The 21,808-nt window shown below is 40.4% G+C and overlaps 1 non-coding gene across 1 annotated transcript; it reads left to right on the forward strand.

The window, feature by feature from the left end:
* The first annotated feature begins 19,779 nt into the window (after positions 1-19,779).
* LOC119931050 lies at positions 19,780-19,917 on the forward strand. The gene has a single exon (XR_005451918.1). It is a non-coding gene; the product is annotated as a small nucleolar RNA SNORA7 (small nucleolar RNA).
* The last annotated feature ends 1,891 nt before the right edge of the window (positions 19,918-21,808 follow it).

Raw genomic sequence — 21,808 nt, forward strand, 5'->3', positions numbered from 1 at the left:
CCCTGCGCTGGTCCCATTACCTCTCTCTTTCACCTCCCCCACACAAATCCCAACCTGAATGTCCACTTTTAAAATTTGGCTCTTGTCCCTCTTATCACTGGCCCAATTGCCCTGCCACACAGAACCTTTCCACGCCCTCCTCTCAACCAACCCTGATGTCTCTATCAATAATTATGGTTGATTATATGTTGTGGGGGATTGGATTAGAAGATTTATTTTTTTCCAGTGATACTTGTTAAGCACTTGTGTGCCAGGCACTGTACTACACACTGGGGTAGACACAAGTTCATCAAGTTGGACAAAGTACCTCTCCCACATGGGACTCCCAGTCTATGTCTAAATTCTATCTAAACCTAAAATTTGAGGTAGCATTGAGCCTAAAACTCCTCTTGAGATACTGCTGAGAAAGATGGAAGAGTTGAAGCAGCGTGGCTCAATGGTAAGAGCCCGGGTTTGGGAGTCAGAGGTCATGGGTTCTAATCCCACCTCCACCACTTGTCTGCTGCGTGACTTTGGGCAAGTAACTTAACTTCTCTGGGCCTCAGTTACCTCATCTCTAACATGGGGATTAAGACTGTGAGCCCCATGTGGGACAACCTGATTACTTTGTATCACCCCAGTGCTTAGAACAGTACTTAGCACATAGTAAGTGCTTAACAAATGTCATCATTATTATTATTATTGAAGAAGGGGCAGGAAGAGGTAGGGACTGGAGAGGAGCAGGGGAGGCTTTATAGAAATTTTGCCTAATGGTTTCAATTTTCCTAGTTTTCTCACTCTTCTTCTTCAGTAATGGGAACAGCAGTGGAGACCATAGCTCCTATCAACATTGCCACTGTGGAGTTTCTGACAGACAGAAACTGTTCTTCTTAGCCACATAGCATATATTCACCAATGGCCTGGAAGGATAGGCTTTGGGGTAGCTGGGCCACATCATTGCCACTGCTCTCCAACTATTTCTGCACCCTATGATAGTTCATCACTGCCCACCACCTCTGCATGGCTTAATTGGTGATGGTCACCACCCAGTCCCCTGGCCCTGAAAGAATTGCTAGGTTCTGGCAGCCATAGAGGAGTAGGTAAGTCTTCCATTCCTGGAGCCTATTTCTTCTCTCCCTCTTTCCTTCCATTCTATTCCCTCTTTCCTTTCTATTTCTAGTCTCCCATTCTAGCCTCCTTTCTAGTCTCCCATTCATATTTATTGAATGTGTGCAGACCCCGGTACAAAGGACTTTGGAAAAATACAGGAAAAAAATTAAAACATTTTCCTGCTCTCAAGGTATTTACAAGTTACTGGGGGGTGGTGGTGGGAGGGTGGAGGAGAGAGAGGGAGAGAGACTATCTGTACAGGTATCAGCCATCCTAGCACTATGAAAGTCCCAATTATTTAAATGAAACTATTAGCGCTGACTTTGAAGGTTTTTCCCGAGGCCAATTTTTTTTCTCCCTATTCCTTCTGTGGCCTCATCCTTCACTGCCTCTCCTTCTCTCTTTCTGCTTCTTTTGGCCCCTGACCCTGAAAGCCTAACTATACTCCATCTTGAGCCAGGGAAAAATCTGGTCATCTTAGGTTAGACCCAAATGGATCCCAGGTTTGGCATGGGGTGAAAGGCAGAGCATCCACTGCTTCTTATGAAGGTTTCTCTTTCCTCAGCCCAGCCCAGTCCACAGAATCTAACTTTGAGGGGAAAACCTCCTACCTCCTAAATGGGTATTTTATGACTCAGGTTGATCCCAAGGCTCCTATATCAATCGGTGGTATTTAATGAGGATTTTCTGTGTTCAGAGCACTGCACTAACTGCTTGGGTGAAAACAGAATAACAGATTTGGTAGGCATGTTCCCTGCCCACAGCAAGCTTACAGTCTAGATGAGGTAGGACATTTTTTCTTTATTTATATCTTCCATTTCTCTCTTGCTCTGTCTTCCTCCCTGCTCCCCACCAATAGTGGAGATGTAGATAAATTCATACGCTTCAGAAGAAGGCAAAGAGGGTGAGTTGCTCAACGCAGTTTAACACTGGCACATCAATAATAGTTGAAAGAGGGCCCAAAATGATTTCACATCTGAGATTCGGAGCCAATTTTTATCTCAGCAAAAATGAAACTCCTCATCTCATGGGATTCAGAAGGGTGCCTGGGAGCAGAACCGATAATAAAGATAATTACATCAACATTCTTTTCCACTTTCCTATACTAAATGTTACTCCCTCCAGACAAGTGGGGGAAAGGGAATTTGAGACTAAAATGAGAAGTGTGTCACAATATATGACAAATAGAAGTGTAATAGAGTGAAAATTCCAAAGGTTTGTCTTCATCCATGATGATAAGGAAAGAAGAATCCCTATGGATATAGTTGAAATTGTAGATCTTTAGGATGGATGCCAGGATCTTTCCTCTAAACACAGCCATATCCATCTGATATTGGTGGGATAAAGGTTCAGTTAAATTACTCCATTTTATACATGCCAAAAAAATGACTGTCTATTAGTATTGCTTGCAAGTTCATCAATTCTTCACATTGCTCTCCATGAAAATTTATTTTAAGACTTTGGGGAATAGAGTACAAATGGATAAACCAATTCTGTGACCTAGAGCCCTCTGAGTTTCACTATATTTCTTACACAAACAAATAAATCCCACACAAAATCTGAGTATAGGTAGGTAGGGCACGTTATTAAGGAAGTCCAAAAAATAACTAGACTAATGAAGCCTCAATCTCAAACTCTACCTTAACTTCTAAAGTTTGCCTTCAAGTCCAGACAATATCGTTAGGGAAGCTATTAGTATATGAAAAAAAGGAGGCATGTAAAGTAAAAGAGAATAACACCTGTCTTTGCAGCTGGTCGACAGACTAATCTTTAATGTGCTGTCTGCTGGGAAATAAGGGTAGTTTTATGTTACTCAGAGTCCTTAGCCTGAAGTAGAGTTTGCAGGAAGGAATTCTACAACCAGAAGATGTGAGGCTTGGTCTGTGTCCAAAAACAATGGAGAATAGTACAAAATGAAAAGTTCCATAAACCCAAAAACATTAAATCTCAAAGTAACACTCAGTTTTGCAGTTGAAAGAAATAAAAAAAAATCCCAGTAATAACTGGATTAACTACCAGTTGTTGCCTTTTGCCTTTAAGTGATTCTTTGGCCAATAGTTACTGACTGAAATTCAATAGAGATTCAATACACAATGACCAACAATATACAGGGTCTTCATCTAGACCCACTAAAAAGCAGTTTGCAAAATTTATGTTCATCAGGCCTCTATCCACATATTCTTTTTCTAAGTTAAAGGTGGAATTTAGAGAAAATTGAGAAACGTAGCTCAGATCCAGAGCTGGAGAACCTTTCACTGACTTGCAAAATAACTGGTGGAACTGACACGTGGCTCAACAGTAACAGAGGTAAACTCTAAAATATGTGGTGAGATAAAAGTCACTGTTCGGTGGAACATAGATCAGTGACACGTTTCTCTTACAGAAAGGTTTAGATTGTCAATTTTCTGTCTTCCAGGTGAAAAAAAAGACAACAAATAAAGCAAAAACAAAAACCGAAACCTTTCTCTATGAATAGTAGATTAATCTAATATGCTGCACTTGGGTATCTAGATGCAATTTTTGCCTCACCTTGTACGTGTTTCTTTTTTTCTTTTAAAGTTGCATCAGGGTAGGCTCCCTGAGTATCAAGGATGTCCATCTGCCCCTCAAGAATCAGCAGAATTGAGACAGTTGGAAGAGAGAGGGCACAGAGGAGCCAGAAGAGATCCATTCCAACATACAGATGAAGAGCCAAGCCGAAAACATCAGGGTTCCTGGAAAAATGACAGAAGAATCTCACCGAAAGAGGAATTTATTTCTGTTGTTCTAGGACAGCCCAATCCAGGAGAGTTGGACTTGAACTTAGTGAATCCCTCAGAAATTGGGTTTGAGAGACGTGGACGTTTAGAGGAAAGAGGAAAAATGGGGGCCCAGGCCCTCCCTGTCCACACCTCGCTGTGTTGTAGCAGATGAACTTTGACTCATAAAAATGGACATTATGCAATTCATGAAGGATTCTAAGGAAATCTGCTTTTATTTATGCCTGCAAATTTCCTCACAGTTTTTGCAGTCCTTGAAAACTATAGACAAGTTTTATAGAATCTTAGAAGCCCTTAAATCTGTAAACTAAACATGCTGAAAAACAGTTCTACATTCGTCATTTCAATTTCACAAACCTATACTCTTTAAAGTAGAGGGGAATTTGTAAATATTTGATGCACATTAAAAATTACCATGGCACCACTGAAAGCATGTTGCAAATCGTTTTTAGCTGACATATACAGTTCCAATGACACAGTGAACATTATAGAACAATTAAATATGTTTATTTGGCAGTTTTATGCCTGAGGACACTCTTCCCATGTTAATCCTTTTTACATTCTGCATGTAGATAAATGCCTATATGGGTGTATTGGTCATATAAATGTGGGGGAAGTGTCATGCCTTGTGAATCTGGCTCATTTCTTCCAGCACAGTTATCCAATATGCTCCCTGGAAAGGTATAATTGGAGCCCAAATTCTTGCTGATCCACTGCATGTACTGCAGAAAAGCGATCCATTATTTTCTTGCTGACTCTGCAGCATAAAATGTGTTGATCTACTTGGGGATATTCATTAGACTTGAATGTACAATGCAATTATCTCTTGCAAGTGTGGTAAATTACAAATAAAATAAGCAATGCATCAGACATGCTTCATATCATTTGTTAAAGTCTCAATCTGGTGAAAGAGGAAATGGAGTCCGAAAGCAATTGGATTAGAGACACACACTGGCTTACCAAAATTGGAATGAGATACATTTAAAAAAAGCTGCAAAGGGTCTGGCAATAATCGAGCTAAATACCTAAAAAGGATGGCTTTTGCTAATATAGATATCTAATGAACAAACCTGCTTTCCTTTAAAAAAAATACATGGTTCATTCATTCAATCATATTTATTGAGCGCTTACTGTGTGCAGAGCACTGTACTGCTTGGGAAGTACAAGTTGGCAACATATAGTTTATACCATAGTTAAACAGTATGCTCATCTTGTCTAGACGCAACCAGAGAGTTCCCTGTAATCCAAACATCTTTCTGTGACATATGCTGTTTCATGAAATTACCATGTCAGAGGAAAAGATATAATCAAGGCCATGGTCACAACTGGCCCATTTCCTGTAATGGGACCATGAGAGTGCAGGATGTCTTATCTGTCAATCTATCAGTGTATTTATTGAGAGCCGTGTATTAAAAGCACATGGGGAGCACAATACAGTAGAGTTGGTAGACTCTATCCCTGCCCTCCAGGAGCTTAATCAATCAATCAATCAATAAATCATATTTCTTGAGCGCTTACTGTGTGCAGAACACTGTACCAACTGTTTGGGAGACTATAATACTAAAAAATTGGTAGACACTTTCCCTGCCCTCAACTAGCTTACTGTCTAGAGAGGGAGACAGACAGACATTAATATAAACAAATTACAGATATGCACGTAAGTGCTGTGGTTCTAGTTTATGGTCTAGAGAGGAGCTTATAGTCTAGAGAATGCCAGATAATGCCTTCTCTCATTCCTAGAAGTAGCAAAATTGTGTCTGCTGGGATAAGGAAGGGAGAAGAAAGGGTAGGGAAAAGCCCAACATTTTTTCGTATTTTTTTTCTGCAAATTGAAGTTTCTTCTTGGAGATTTCCCCAGTGTGTCTTCTTCCCCAAATGGAAAACAAAAGAAAAACAACAAGAATCCTTGAGGTGAAACAAGATCTGGAGAAAGGGAAAAAAAGCAGAAAGACACTGCTTCCTCTTTTATCAAGTTTAGTGCTGTCCTAGATCAATGGAATATCAGCCTCACTCCCTGGTGGCAGTTTGCCAGTGATTCCTTGTCCACAAAACCATTATGAGTGTCGTGGTGGAACCCCTAGTAAAGTTAGCACGATTGTCCTGTGAATTCCAAAAACTACTCCGAGAAAAATTACATGTGGGTGCAAGTTTCTAAATATGGAAAAGTTGTATCTGTGTATGGCATATGGTGCTTGGGTGTGCTAATTTGGCACAACTAACTGTTCATGTTTATTAGGATTCATTTACCCTCAGCAAGGAGTTAGGTGACTTTCTGTAATGGAATCAGACCACTTAATGTTGCCTTTGCCTCACCCTTACAGCTGCAGTTACAGTTGGCATAACAGTGGCTTTGGCTTCTAGAAGAGGGAAACAGCTACCTCACCTGCTGGGTGACTTTTCCCTTCTATGGGAATACAAATGAGCCTACCTACTGACTCTGCCATCAGACATCCTATGTCACAAGTGCCCTTTCAGTCTACCACATCACGTAGTAATTACAGGGGAATTTCTCCCTCTCTTCAGAAAAAGGATACTTCCTTCCCTAACTTTAGTAGGTGGAAGCAGTATTAATCACATTTATTGCATGCCTACTAGGTGCAATGCCTTCCACTTTATGATAATATTTACAAAGCAATCAAAATATATAATCAAATGTACAACTGAATAAAAGCATATGCCTAAATCCTGGGGATGGATACAAATAGATATGTAAATTCTAAAGATGGCTTGGAATTCTGGGAATTAACTGGGAAGTCTTGTTGAGGAGGTGGGAATTCAGGAGGGTTTTAAATAATGAGAGGGATTTGGTCTATGGTACCCCTGAAACTAGTTTGGAGAATATTGAGAGGCAGCAGTAAAAACCCACAGAGCTGATTGGTCTTCTTCAACATATCCTCTCCTTCTTCCCACACATCCCCTCCTCCGCCATTACCGTCTTCCATCCCCCAAAACATTCCTACTCTCCCAACACTGCCTGACATCTCAACCACATTCCTTTCTTCTCCACCCACTGTCCTTCCCCAACCTTGTGCCCCACTCCCACAGGTCAATACTGCTGTGATTTCTGGAACCCCCACTCCAATAACCTCCACCTGCTATTGACTCACTCGCTCCTCCTCCATGACACCACAGAGACTTGGCTATCATCCAGTGACACTGCTTCCTCTGCTACTTTCTCTCAAGGGGGCCTCATCTTCTCCCATTCTTCCCAGATCACAGGGAAAAAGAAGGAAATGGGCCCTCTGCTTGCCCACGAGTATCATCTTTGCTCAACCTGACTCCCTTGGTCTCTCCTCTTCCTTTGAATCCCATATCATCCATCTCACCACCCTCCACTACTACTAGTTATTGTTAACTAACACAGTCCTAATCGCTGCATTTTTTTGCCAATTTTGATGCTTTTCTTGCCTTCCTGCTCTCTCATTTCCCACTCTAATCCTTGGGGACATCAACCTTCGAATTATTGATTCCACTGAGTTGCCAGTCACACAAATCTTCTACTTCCTCCTCTGACCGTGCCCTACTTCAGCCAATCACCAGCACAGACACATATTTGATCTAATCACCTGCAAGTGCCAAGCCACCCTGCTCAGTTATAAATTCGTTGAAGAGTTTCTAAGCTTCTCAAGGAAACAGTATGATCTAAAAGATAAAGCACAGGCCTGGAAGTCAAAAGGACCTGGATTCTAATCCTGACTCTGCAACCTGTGTGCTGTGTGACCTTGGGCATGTCACGTAACTCCTCTGTGCCTGAGTTACCTCATCTGTAAAGTAGGGATTAAGATTGTGAACCCCATGGGGGACATGGATTGTGTCCAACCTAATTAGCTTGTATCAATCACTCATGTATTTTGAGTAATAAATAATGGCATTTATTAAGCACATACTATGTGTAAAGCACTGTTCTAAACACTGGGAAAGTTACAGGGTGATCATGTTGTCCCACGTGGGGCTCACAGTCTTAATACCCTTTTTACAGATGAGGTAACTGAGGCACAGAGAAGTTAAATGACTTGCCCAAAGTCACATAGCTGACAAGTGGCAGAGCCAGGATTTGAACCCATGACCTCTGACTCCAAAGCCCAGGCTCTTTCCATTGAGCAACGCTGCTTTTCACTTACATTGTCCATAGCACTGTACTAATCTTTTGGGAGAGCACAATAACAGAGGTAGGTATCTACCCCAGGGCTTAGTACAGTGCCTGGCACAAAGTAAGTGCCAGACCATAAAACAGTAAATGCAAATATCATATATATTTTTAAAAAAGTAGTGGCACCCCGTCTCTTAATTTTACTGTACTCTGTTAAGTACTTACTACAGTGCTCTGTGCAGAATAAGTGCTCAGCAAATACTACTGATTGATTTAGCAACATATTAAACTTGCCCAAATGTTTAGTTCAGTAGCAGTAATGGTATCTTCTGAATGGCTGCTGAGCTCAATGCGCTGCCCTAAGCACTTGGGAAAGTACATCAGAAGCATATTGTGCGCTCCCTTCCCACACAGTGAGAGGTTACAGGAGTGTAGACACTCATGGGGAAGACATACAGCCAGACACTTGTACAATTAGTGGGAGAAGAAGGGCGGGTAGAGTAAATGAGGAAAAGTAAGAGTAAGGAAAGATGGCTGGGGAATCGATGAACAAATGAGTAAGCAGAGTATGAAGACTGATACATAATGAAATTCCAAGGATGGCTGTAGATACATATATGAAGATGAATGAAATAAAGATTGTCCCTTGCTCCCTCAAAGGTTAGTAACATACAACAAACATGGGAATAGAAGAAATACCATTTCTAGATCAGACCAAAATCCATCACTCAGTGTTCTTTTTCTCACCACAGCAACATGATATAATGATAATAATGATGACATTTGTTAAGTGCTTACTATGTGCCAAGCAATGTTCTAAGCACCGGGGGAAATACAAGGTAATCAGGTTGTCCCATGTGGGGCTTACAGTCTTAATCCCCATTTTACAGAAGAGGTAACTGAGGCACAGAGACGTGAAGTGACGCACCCAGAGTCACACAGCTGACGAGTGGAGGAGCCGGGATTAGACCCATGACCTCTGACTCCCAAGCCCTGGCTTTTTCCACTGAGCCATGCTGCTTCTCACATATCTGGAGGAAGAGTTTAACTTCAATCTCCTCAACATCCATCTCTAGTTTAATGGCTAAAAATACTTTTAAAATTTTGCCTGAAGAAAGGAACACTACAATATTTGACTTTTGGCTAGGGAGGTATCTTTTAATCATCACCAATGGCATTTAGTGAGCACTTACTGTGTTCAGGGTACTAAGCATTTAAGAGAGAACAATACAGAGTTGGTAGACATGGTCCCTGCCGACAACCTTGGAGCTGAAAGTATTGATAAATGCACTATTTGAAAATCCCTGAAATAGAATAGAAAATTCTGAAAGTTGTTGGAGTTATTGCCTTTCCTCATCCTGACTGTTCTTATGCAAGACAAAAAATATTGTGAAGGTTATCATTCCCATAGGAATTTAAGAAACATTTTCCAATCAGAGGTAGTCAAGAAAATTTAGATAAATTATGAATAACTATCCCAAAATAGAAAATTCACGCCTTAAACCTCATTATTCTTACTAGTAAAATCCTAGATAACAATCTAATTCCTTATTTTCAAGGTAAGAAACTCTCCTCTTCCCCATGTGAAACCATCATTTACATGGAGCTCACTTTGACATTAAAAATGAAAGGAAATACTGTGTGGAATATCTGAAGGAGACTTTTTCCATTGGTCCACATTTAGAATGCTAGCATGAGGTCTCAGTAGGGATGAGTTTTGGATCAGCAGTTCCAGTAGTGTTAGAGAAAAATGATCTTCTTTTAAAGAAAACAGCACAGGCCCAGATTTTAGTCTAGTTTTGTTGCAATAGAGAGCAGGAGGCTCATCATTAATCCCTAAATATGAGTGGGAACTCATGAGAACTGGGGAAATTAGTGGTGGTTTTGGGGAGTCAGTAAATTTAATTTTTCTACAAAAAGGCTGAGATCTGAAACACTAAAAATAATAATGATGGTATTTATTAATAGCTAACTATGTTCTTAGCATTGAGGTTCATAGTAGATAATTAGATCACATATAGCCCCTGTCCCACATGGATTCCCAAACAGGAGGCACTGATACAATTTTATGGATTGGGCACTTTTACTACTTTAGGATGAAGGTCATAGCAACACAGTAAGTGCTCAATAAAGACGATCAAATGCATGAATGAATGAACAGCATTATGTGGTGAACCTCGACTTGTCTGAAGCAAGTGTTTAAAATTCTAGAAGTGATATTGACGTAGCACTTCTGGATGAAAATTCGTTAGCCCTTTTTGTCCAGGGGCCATGTAAGACAAAGATCTTCGGACAGTCTGGCATCATTTATTAGATGGCCATATGGGTATGGTACGTTCCGAAACCATATACCAAATCCAACTTCTTCAGTGAGGCTGCCTCAGACTGACTCCTTGAACAATCTCTTCCTCCAGTGAAATTTAATACAAGTTTTCCACCTACACCGCTGTGACGGAGGCCCGTGTGGAGCAGAGGGAAGTTGACAAAAAGGTGAAGGCCTGGCTTTGACTCTAACATTTGAGAAAGTCATCACTGTAGTGCAAGTCGTTAAAATGACAAAGCATTTGGAACTGAAGGCATTCCTCCCGGAATCTTCAAGCAGGGTTGGGGGATGGGGCTTAAAAGCTTAGTCTATCAGCAAGCTATGAAATACTGAAAAAATGCCTCCAAAATTCAAAAATACCACCACAATCTTCATTTTCTCAAATCTTCAGATTTGAGAACTGATTATGGAAACTTCTGGGGTATCACCCTGTTCTCCATTGCCAGAAGAATTCCTCTTGGCAGGCTACCAAAAGATACAGCTAATCATGCCTCCCTGAATCACAGTATGGTTTAGAACCAAACCCTTGTGTGTTACACAAACTTTGCAGCAAAGCACATACAGGAAAAGTTCAGAAAGCAATCTCTCAACTGTATATCAGTTTTACTACATTTAACACAAGCATTTGGCCCCTATCCACAAACCTCGTGGGCCAAACAAAGCCTATTTTTACATCTTCAGAAATTTACTAAGATCCCTACGTAGCAGTGTGATAGCATCCGTGTTTTCTGAAGGAGTCAACAAGAATGTGGAGAGAGGCAAACCAACCAGTATGATGTATTTAGGTTTTCTAAAGGCTCTTGGCTGGATTTTCCAGGTTTTTCTTTTAATTGAAGAAACATGGGATTGAAGCGAATATACTTTCATTGTCAGAAAATTGGCTAAAAGCCAGGAAACAGAGGTACATAGCCCCTGTTTAGAATGGAAAAATGTAAATAGTGGATGAGGATCAGTGCTTGGACTAGCTTTTTTTTACTATCTTCATACATTATCTGGAAGAGGGATTGACAATAATCAATCAGTGGTATTTCTTGAGCACCTACTGAATGTGAAGCGCTAAACTAAGACCTTGGGAAATACAACAGAAGTAAGAGACATTTCCTGCCCTTCAGGGTTTCATGATCTAAAGGGATGAGGCAGGCAAAAAATATTTACAAATGGTGTATGATGGAGAATTTATCAGTAAAGGAAGTCAAATAGATCAGGGTGAAGTAGCAGAATAAATAATTGAAAAGTCAAATAAGAATACATATGAATGGGTAGGTGCTGAGGAGTATGAATAGAATAAAATACTAAACTGCTAAAGGTGGTTGCTGTGTTGAAATGAATAGACTTTTATGAATTATCTGGGGAAGGCTTCCTGAAGAAGGTGGGATTTTAGAAAGGCTTTGAAGAGAGAGCTATGGTTTGGTGGTTTTCAGAAGGGGAGATTTCCAGGTCAGGGAAACAGTGTAAGCAAATAGATGGAGGTAAGAAAGTCAAGAACATGGTACAGTTTGAATGCGATCCTGGGTGGAACAAAGAGTATGAGCTGGAAAATAGCACATTGGGAGAACCAGTATGTAGATTGGAGAGAACTGGGGTAGTTTAAATCTCAAAGTTTGCTTTTTACAGCAATGAAATTCCAAGAAGATTGGGATAAACTACAGGAAAATAGCATTAAAATGAATTAGTGAACTGAAAATCACCAGATGAGTTTCAACGTGAGCAATTTCAAAGAAAATAAACCCTCAATATAACACTTATTTGAAGAATTTGGAGCTATCACTCAATCAATCAATGGTATTTATTGAGCACTTACTCAGTGCAAAACACCATAATAAAGACTTGGTAAGGAGATTATTCATTGTAGCTTGAAAGAAATAGATTACTCATTGTAGCTTGAAGGAAATAGATTGAAAACAAAGAAAAGAAAACACTTCATGCAACTGCAGTAAATACATGTCAATCAATCAATAGAATTTAGTGAATACTCACAGAGCACTGTCTTAAGCACTTGGAAAGTACAATACCATAGAGTTAATAGACTTAGTCCCTGCCCTCAAAGAGTTTACAAACTAGTGGACGAGATAATCTAATTTACATGAAATTTGTTACCTCTGGAAATTGTGCAAGTAGAAAAAACTTAGAAGCCTCAAGAGGAATTTGTAAATAAATTTAAGTGTAAACTGTGCACAGTGGGCTACTAGAAGGGAAATTAGGGGTGTAGGGTGTAGATGTTAGGTGATATATTCCTAAACATTTGCATTGATGTCAAGACTGTGAGCCCGCTGTTGGATAGGGACCGTCTCTATATGTTGCCAACTTGTACTTCCCAAGCGCTTAGTACAGTGCTCTGCACACAGTAAGTGCTCAATAAATACGACTGAATGAATGAAAGAAGGGCTCCAGGGGCCTTCCCAGACTAAGCCCCAATTATCCTCAGCTCCTCCTCCCTTCTGCATCACCTTGACTCACTCTCTTTTCTCTTCTCCCCCTCTCCCTGTCCCACAGCACTTATGTATATGTATTCATATATCTATAATTCCATTTATTTATATTGATGCTGGTTTACTTGTATTGATGTCTGTCTTCCCCGGTTATGGTCAGGGATTGTCTCTCTTTATTTGCTGTATTGTACTTTCTCAGTGCTTAATACAGTGCTCTTCACACAGTAAGTGCTCAATAAATACAATTGAATGAATGAATGAAGTGTAACCATCATGTGGTTTCTCTAGCATCCTGTTAGCAGAGACAAAATATTGGACTGGATGATTATCGAGCTGACAACACAACGATCATATTTACTTTATTATGCTCTTATTCTTTTAGGAGTATAATCCAGGAAAATGAAGGATAGATAAATGCATGGTCATGTAGGGTGAAACCAATGCTCTTGCAAAATCTCAGGTTGCTTTGAAATCCTCAAGATTTCTTCTGAGTATACATTATTAAGAAAACTGTGCACAGAGAAATAGCGAAGAAAACATACAAGCCACAGGTAATTTTTTATTTCGATGAAGAGAGAACGGAAGACATTTAGAAAACTGGCTCAGTTGTTAAAAATGATCATTATTCCAGTATCTTGGAAATTTCATACTTGAAGTTTGTGAAAGATCTGCATACTCCATCATATGCAAGAAATAGGGGTGTGTATTTTCAGTTGCTTTTCGCACCAGACAAACTGAGTGTCTTTAAAGTATCTCAAACATCTGCCATGGCTATTAATGCGTACCCACTAATTGTCGTGTGCTGCTTTAGTCTAATAATGGTACAGTTTACTTAGTATGCTAATGACACACATTTCAGAATGAAGCGTCACTTTTCAAATAAGGCTCCCAGAAATGCAAAGTCGTCACAAAATCTGGCTTACCTGACTATATTTGATCCATCCAACTGATCTGGAAATGTTCCAAAAAGCTACCTAATATTCCTAACTTCAGCAGGTAAAAAAAGAATGAATCATTTTATTTCTCTTTTGATTTTTATACCTCCAATTACAATGAAAGCAGAGGGAATAAAGGGCAAAAATGCATTTCTATTAACATGTATTTAGTGCCCATGGAGCTGACAACACTGTATTAGATATGATCAAAATGAAAGCAAGGAGGAAAGGTTGGTGTGAGACTGTATAAAGGTGCTCAATAAATGATACCGATAGCAATGATAGTCCAGGGAATAAGTGAAATACTAGCTCTAGTATGATCAGTTTATGAAGGGAAAAAGGTGCTATTGGCAGAGAGCACCTCATTTATCATCCTCCCATTCCGTGGGCTGGTCCTGGGTCAGATGGCCCCTGACAGTCCCTGTGAATATTGGCCACTGAGAGACGTGTGATGCTGTGTGTGTTACGCTGCATGGGCAGCAAGTGTAACATAATCATTCATTCATTCAATTGTATTTATTGAGCACTTACTGTGTGCAGAGCACTGTACTAAGCACTTGGGAAGTACAAGTCGGCAACATATAGAGACAGTCCCTACCCAACAACGGGCTCGCAGTCTAGAAGGGGGATACAGGCAACAAAACAAAACATGTAGACAGGTGTCAAAACTGTCGGAGTAAATAGAATTATAGCTATATATACATCCTTAATGAATAGATTAATAATAATAATGAAGGCATTTATTAAGCCCTTATTATGTGCAAAGCACTGTTCTATGGCTGGGGAGGTAACAAGGTGATTAGGTTGTCCCACGTGGGGCTCACAGTCTTAATCCCCATTTTACAGATGAGGTAACTGAGGCACAGAGAAGTTAAGTGACTTGCCCAAAGTCACACAGCTGATAATTGGCAGAGCCGGGATTTGAACCCATGACCTCTGACTCCAAAGCTTGGACTTTTTCCACTGAGCCACGCTGCTTCCCCTGAGTAGTAAAATATGTACAATAAGTAGTAAAAATATGTACAAGTAACATAAATAAATATTTATTACTATAAATATGTACAAATCAAGTCCTAGGCCACATTTTATAGAGGCCCACCCAAACAGAGCATTCCTTCTTATGCCCCACTGATGCCCCAACTTGCTCAAAAGCCACTGTATTCCCCTCCCAATCTGGCTTACTGTGTGCAGAGCACTGTACTAAGAGCATAGCACTGTGCTTTGGCACTTCCATTCTGATGAACTTGGAAAGTCACACTTTTTCTGAATTGTTGACTGAGACAGTAACTGATTACATCTAGTACAGAATAAAGACCAGCTGTGAGAGGGCCACTCTATGAGAACTTGGAACAGTGCGTGGCACATTGTAAGTGCTTAGCAAATACCATCATTATTATTACAACACCTCTGTGAAAATCGTTAAAATTGCTCCTTTTCCACTGTTATCAGCAGAGAATCAAAAGACAAAGAAAAACTTGGAAGTGTATAAAACAATTGTTCACTTTGACCTGAGATATACAACATGTGCATATACAAACACCCTGAGAAGTGACACGATTGAAGCCCCAAGTGGGACTCTAGAAAACAGGACATTAGCATTTAAGAACTAGCACATTTTTCCAGGATAAGAAACTAAGCCTGGCAGTGCGACAGGCCAGGGTATAAGCAAGATATCTGGCTGAGATTTAAACCCAGTTTCTTCCCACAGTTTCTTAAAAGACAAATAGAAGAGAAACATGAATCTTACCACGAGAAAGACTAGCTCAGAGACTGGCCTTCAGTGATTGCTATCTAAAAGGAGAGAAACTGAAAGGGGGCCCAAAAGGCAGGAAATATCCTAAATGTAACCTGCCAGAAAGGCATGGCTGATTTCCTCCTGAAGGGTACTAAGGAAGCCATAAGAGAATCAAAGCCATTTGTGGTAAGGTATAGGAATGAAAATAAACACATATGAGATTTTAACTTCGAAAATTTAGATGTCAGAAAGGCCAGGAATTCAATCAGCCATTCTATGAGCTTCAGTGGTTACTAGACAGATTCTGACTTTGCTCTAGAGGGCTGTGGATTGTGATGCTTGATTTGGGTTACCTCCAGTTCACTTATTTACTGACTTACGGAATCCACTTTGTACAAAACAAACACAGTATTCTTTAAATAACAGGCAAAACAGGAATACCACCCACTTCATCCCGAACATAGAGACAAATACACGTTTCTACCCCCCAAACACAATTAGCCTACTCTGTCCAGATGATCACTCCTTGCCAACCTTTTCCACCAGCCCTACCAACAATTTCATAGTCATTTAGCCTTCTAAGCCCACAGGCTCTGCCACTATTACAATTTACCAGTGAGGAAAACAAGCCTTTCCCTTTTGGTTTAAGGTATCAAATGGCAGAATTCTTTATATGAATTGCATCCCAAAGACACTATTAGATCATTTATATACTAGTGAGCTCTTGGATTGAAAATGTCTCAGTTAAGTGATAGTATTTTCATTTTATTCATAACTTTTCCAGGATTAGTTTCCTCTACCTTGCCATAGTGAAAGTCCATGGATATTATGATGCTACATCATAGCCATAATCAAGTTTCTCCTAAGTGAGAGTCATGACGCTGTCTCCATAACATGATACTTGGGGGATAATGAATGCTCACACTCACTGAGTATGGACCCAGGTCCTGGATATCATAGACGCATAAAGCTAGAAGGAACTTGGAGAGATTGTATGACCTACCCCTCTTCTCCATGAATATGAACAACTTTACTGTCCAGACAAGATGCTGGTCAGGTTTTCCCTTAAAGATTTAGAGGAATGGCTACCCAACAGCATGACAACATGACTAATGTCATTACCAGGTCAGAGTAATAATCTGTCTATTTGGCACTTGGTCTCCAATAGTTGCTTGGGAGAACAACCTGATGATGACTGGAGAAGCAGCGAGGCTTAGTGGAAAGAGCCCGGGCTTGGGAATCAGAAGTCACGGGTTCTAATCCCAGCTCCACCACTTGTCAGCTGCGTGACTTTGGGCAAGTCACTTAACTTCTCTGGGCCTCAGTTATCTCATCTGTAAAGTGGGGGTTAAGACTGTGAACCCCACGTAGGACAACCTGATTATCTTGTATAGTGCTTAACAAATACCATTATTATTATTATCATTATATTTTACTTATATCATAGGCTAGTCAGTATAGGAGGAACATACCTGATAAAAATCAATCATGTATTTGAGATGTTAAAAGATATTTTGGCTGTAGGCAGTACTATTAAGCTGACTTTAATTAGTTCCTTCCTGATACTGTCTTGGTAATTCCAGCAGTGAATGAGAACGTAGCACCATCAGTGCCAGTGTTCGATATTGACATACATAAACATTTTCATAAACTACCCTGAAAGCTGCAGGAAAAGGGAACTGGCAAGGAACCAAAGCATTATAATCTGGGCCAAGAATGTGATTCTGGAAATTTTCCACTGTGGTTTTCACATCATAGTAATCTGTATGACTTGGAGAGCTAGTAAAACAACTCTGTATAGGGACAGGGTAATCAAGGTAACTTCAGTGTCACAAAGAGGAGTGTTTTTAATAACCATAGAACCACAGTGAGGTCACATGTTACACACTTCCAACGCTCCTTAGGGAAACAGAGACCTGACTGTTTTTTAATTTCTCATATTATCTCAGAAACAGAAGCATTTATTTTTGTATTTCTAAAATACGGCCATCATTAGTATGCTAATGGAGTGAAAAACCCTCCCCGCCAAGCAAACCTCATAAAGGATTCCTCTAGCAGAGCAGAAGCAGAAGTAGTTTACATTCATAAAGTCCACCACTCAAAATCCCTGCTGAAGAAGAGTCAGGAAGAGTAATAGCTCTAGTGAGACACATGGAAGTTTCACAAGAGAAAACAGACTCTTGGATTATCATTTCCCCCTGATTTCTGTGGCCCCTTTTCCCTTGTTTGCTATTTAATCTTAGGCACTCTCAATTACCTAATTGTTTTATTTTCTTGGCAGATTCGAAGATTGAAATAAGGATAAACTCTAGTCTGAAAACTGTAAACAAATTGGGTTAAAACTTGCGATGTTCCTGTCTGCTCTTTCCCTTTTTCTAACTTTCCAAGTTTTATGGACACAGCAGGGCATAACAGTACAAGCAAACCACAGCTCAGGAGGCTGATTTGATTGACAGCATGGGATATAAGCACTGTGGCACATGTCTGATCTCTGAGGAGCCCAGAAATAAATGAGCTACTCAAAAACTGATGCATCTTTTAAGCAACCTCAACAGCTGGTGGGGCTTTTATTTATAGGGTCACAAAAACCACATATTTCAACATTTTCTTTTGCTTCTCTATCCATGATGTTATCTTCAAATTTTGTAAACGAAAAAGAAATCAACATATTTCCTTTCAAAGGAAACATTTTCCCATCCCTCAAAAGGTCCTGACAAACAGACTTCAGGGGAAAGTGCTGTCTTGAAATGACAGAGAAAAGTTATTATGCCCTAGTTTATTAAAAAAAGGAAAGATTGAAAAGACACACGCATTTATGAATATATAGAGAACACATACAGCCATAAAATCCTGATTAAATTTTCAGTCAAAATGACAATTATATCCACTCAACTCATGTCTAATAATTTGATTCTAATTCATTTGAATTCCGTATCAGAGTTGCTTCCAAATTTCAAAAAATACTCTATTGGGAGAGGCGAGGGGATTCTTTAACTTAAAGAAAACTAGAGCTTTGTTTTTAAATGCAGTCAGCCATACACTGCTTTTGGGGTATCCCATGTTGATAATCCAGCCACAGCTGCTATTTTATCACTAGCCTTACTTTTAAACCTTCTGTAGCCAAAGGATTAAGATTTGTTGATTCAAACTACCCTCAGAAAATAACGCTCAGGAAATGTCTTAGACAAGAGTAGAAAAAATTCAGTTGGTATGTCAGTGATTAAGATAAGGTAATATCTTTTTACAGATTCCTACAATTCTGTTCATCTTAAAGTTCCTCAAAACCAAGCTTCTTTGATCTGTTCCTCAAAAAAGGAGTCCATGACCTGAAAGCGGAGAGAAGGAATCGTCCTCAGATATATAGACAACTTGCCCCCTTGTGCTACTTGTCTTCTCTTGCCAGTAAAGGAATAATTCAGGAATCCCTGGGGTTTCCTCAACAACTATGTAGTGCCGTATGGGGGCTCATCTAAACCTCAGGCATTTTGGGGAATACGATATTTCCTTTCCTCAACAGGATAGTAGATGGCTTCTAGACTATTAGAATTGCAGAAGTCATACCAGAAAACCCTCCATAAAGATGACTGATAAAGAAGCCACACCAGAGAAGCAGTGTGGATTAGTGGCAGGAGCACAGGCTTGAGAGTCACAGCACATGGTTTCTAATCCCAGCTCCACCACTTGTCTGCTGTGTGACCTTGGCCAAGTCATCTAACTTCCCTGTGCCTCAGTTACCTCATCTATAAAACAGGGATTAAGACTGTGAGCCCTATGTGGGACAGGAACTGAGTCCAACGTGATTAGTTTGCCTCTACCCCAGTGCTTAGAACAGTTCTTGGTACATAGAAAGCACTTAAAAAAATACCATTATTATTACTGTTATCGGAGAGAAAGAGCAGAGGGTTTCCCGATGTGGTTGAGAGGATCACATCAAGAGCCCCGGGAAACTTCCATTTACGAAAATCCCTTCCATAGGCAGATCTAATTTTGGTAAGCAGGCCCATGGATCCATGATTGAGGGTGGACAAAAAAGATCAGGGGAGAGAGGATTTGGAAGGCAGAAGGCAGAAGTGCTTCCACCCGAATCACAACCAAACTGTTTCTGAGCCTGCTGTGAAGACACTCGACAACCCCCCAAGGCTGTTGTTCTCAGAGTCACAGCACTCCAGGAGGTTTCTAACACTGCCTGCCGCTTGGCTCAGAACTCATGAATGTCTGACAACCAAAGTGGCTGCCTTAATCCATAGATTGGATTAAAATCACCTGTTGGGATGGATATGGACTCAGCCCCCAGGTCTATTTTACTCCACCTTGGTCTGAGGCTATTGTGAAGGAGAGCCACCGTCAAGGAGAGCCTGGCCTGATATTTGGGCAGAAATAAAAATACCTGAGGATATTTAGATTCCCTAAATCGTATTTCCCCTCTCAGGGTCGCTCCTGGAGAGTTTCCAGTACTCTACCAGTTACGACTACAGGAGGGAGAGTCAAGCAGAGGCATACCCATTCCATTACGAGCTTGGACAGTGGCCAGCGAGTGGAAGGCAATCTGCTACAAGTCAAAACTCACTTGTGCTGGGCAGCAACGACATGGGAGAGAGTCAAGGGCAGAGACTTGTTCACTATGCAGGAGGAGACAATGGTAAACCACTTCCGTATTTTTTACCAAGAAAACTCTATGAATACACTACCAAAATGATTGCAGATGGAAGTGGGGTGTTCTGGGAGAGATGTACCTATGGCATCGCTATGGGTCGGAGATGATTCAACAGCATAAGACAACAACAGCAAGTCATATTTGGGATTCTAAAAGGAACTGTCACCCACACTGAACGTTATTCATCAATCCCCTCATTGGTTTTATTAAAAAAGAAATTTTAGAGCTCATTTTAAATGCATAATGAGGTTATTTATTAAGTGTAGACTATATGATAACCACTGTGGTTAGTGCTATGGTAGATACAGATACTTCGACTCAGACACACCCCCATCTCACACGTGCTCCCAATCTAGACGTTAGAGAGAGCAGGGATTATAAATCCATTTTCAAGTTAACAGAAGTACAGAAAGGTTAAGTGACTTAAGGTCCCACAGCAGGCTGATGGCAGAGCTGGGTCTTGAACCCAGGTCGCTCTCCTATGTTGCTCTTGGTGTGTTTCTGATTTTGAATATTCTACCATTTGCCTGGATCATTATAATAACTTGCTTATTTACCACATCATTTCAGATTCCTTTAAGAGCAAATAGAGGAGAAAATGAATGTTGGTTTAAATTCTGCTCAAATAGCTCTGCGGATATCATTAGACTAGCCACAGGTGAGAAAGAGAGGTATATTTTGCACACAGGCAATTATTTCTACTTTTCTAAGTACCTCATAGGAGTGAGATTGGGTAATGCAGAAACATGTTATTCATGAAGTTAGAGTTTGCTTTAATATGAAAGAACACCTACATCTCACTAATCTGCCTATTGCCAATTGAGTTGGTGTTTCAAACTCCTTCTGTATATTCCTCAAGTTTCCAGTGCTCTACACACTGAAACCACTCAATAAAAACGGCTGCCGCTGTTCCTAAAGACTCGTTCTCCATCTCTCTCTTGTTCCTCTTTCCTCTCAAATTTCTTCCATCTTGCTTCCCTTCCAACTACTGTATCCCTAGCCTGTGATGTTCACCGGTAGGTTAAAAGTGTTTGCAGATGATTATTAATTAAAATAATGATAATAATGCATGGCCTAGTGGATAGAGCATGGGCCCAGGAGTCAGAAGGTCATGGGTTCTAATCCCACTCTCCCACTTGTCTGCTGTGTGACCTTGAGCAAGTCACTTCTCTGTGCCTCAGTTCCCTCATCTGTAAAATGGGGATTAAGACCATGAGCCCTGTGTAAGACAGGGACTGTGCTCAACCCGATTACCTTGTATCTATCGCAGTGCTTAGAACAGTGCCTGACACATAGTAAGTACTTAAATACCATAATAATAATGATAATTGTGATATTTGCTATATGCTTAATACATAATAATAATAATAATGGCATTTATTAAGCGCTTACTATGTGCAAACCACTATTCTAAGCACTGGGGAGGTTACAAGGTGATCAGATTGTCCCTCATGGGGCTCACAGTCTTAATCCCCATTTTACAGATGAGGGAACTGAGGCACAGAGAAGTTAAGTGACTTGCCCATAGTCACACAGTTGACAATTCGTGGAGCCAGGATTTGAACCCATGACTTCTGACTCCAAAGCCCATGCTCTTTCCACCGAGCCACGCTGATTCCCTAATACATGACAAACACTAAACAGTCAGAGGACCTGACTGACTGTCAGGGAGTCAGAGGACCTGAGTTCTAATCCTGACTCTGCCACTTGCCTGCTGGGTAAGCTTGGGGAAGTCAATCAATTAATAAATCTTATTTATTGAGTGCTTACTGTGTGCAGAGCTCTGTATTAAGC

This window comes from Tachyglossus aculeatus, chromosome 7 (genome assembly GCF_015852505.1).
Source record: "Tachyglossus aculeatus isolate mTacAcu1 chromosome 7, mTacAcu1.pri, whole genome shotgun sequence".
NCBI classification, from domain to species: domain Eukaryota; kingdom Metazoa; phylum Chordata; class Mammalia; order Monotremata; family Tachyglossidae; genus Tachyglossus; species Tachyglossus aculeatus.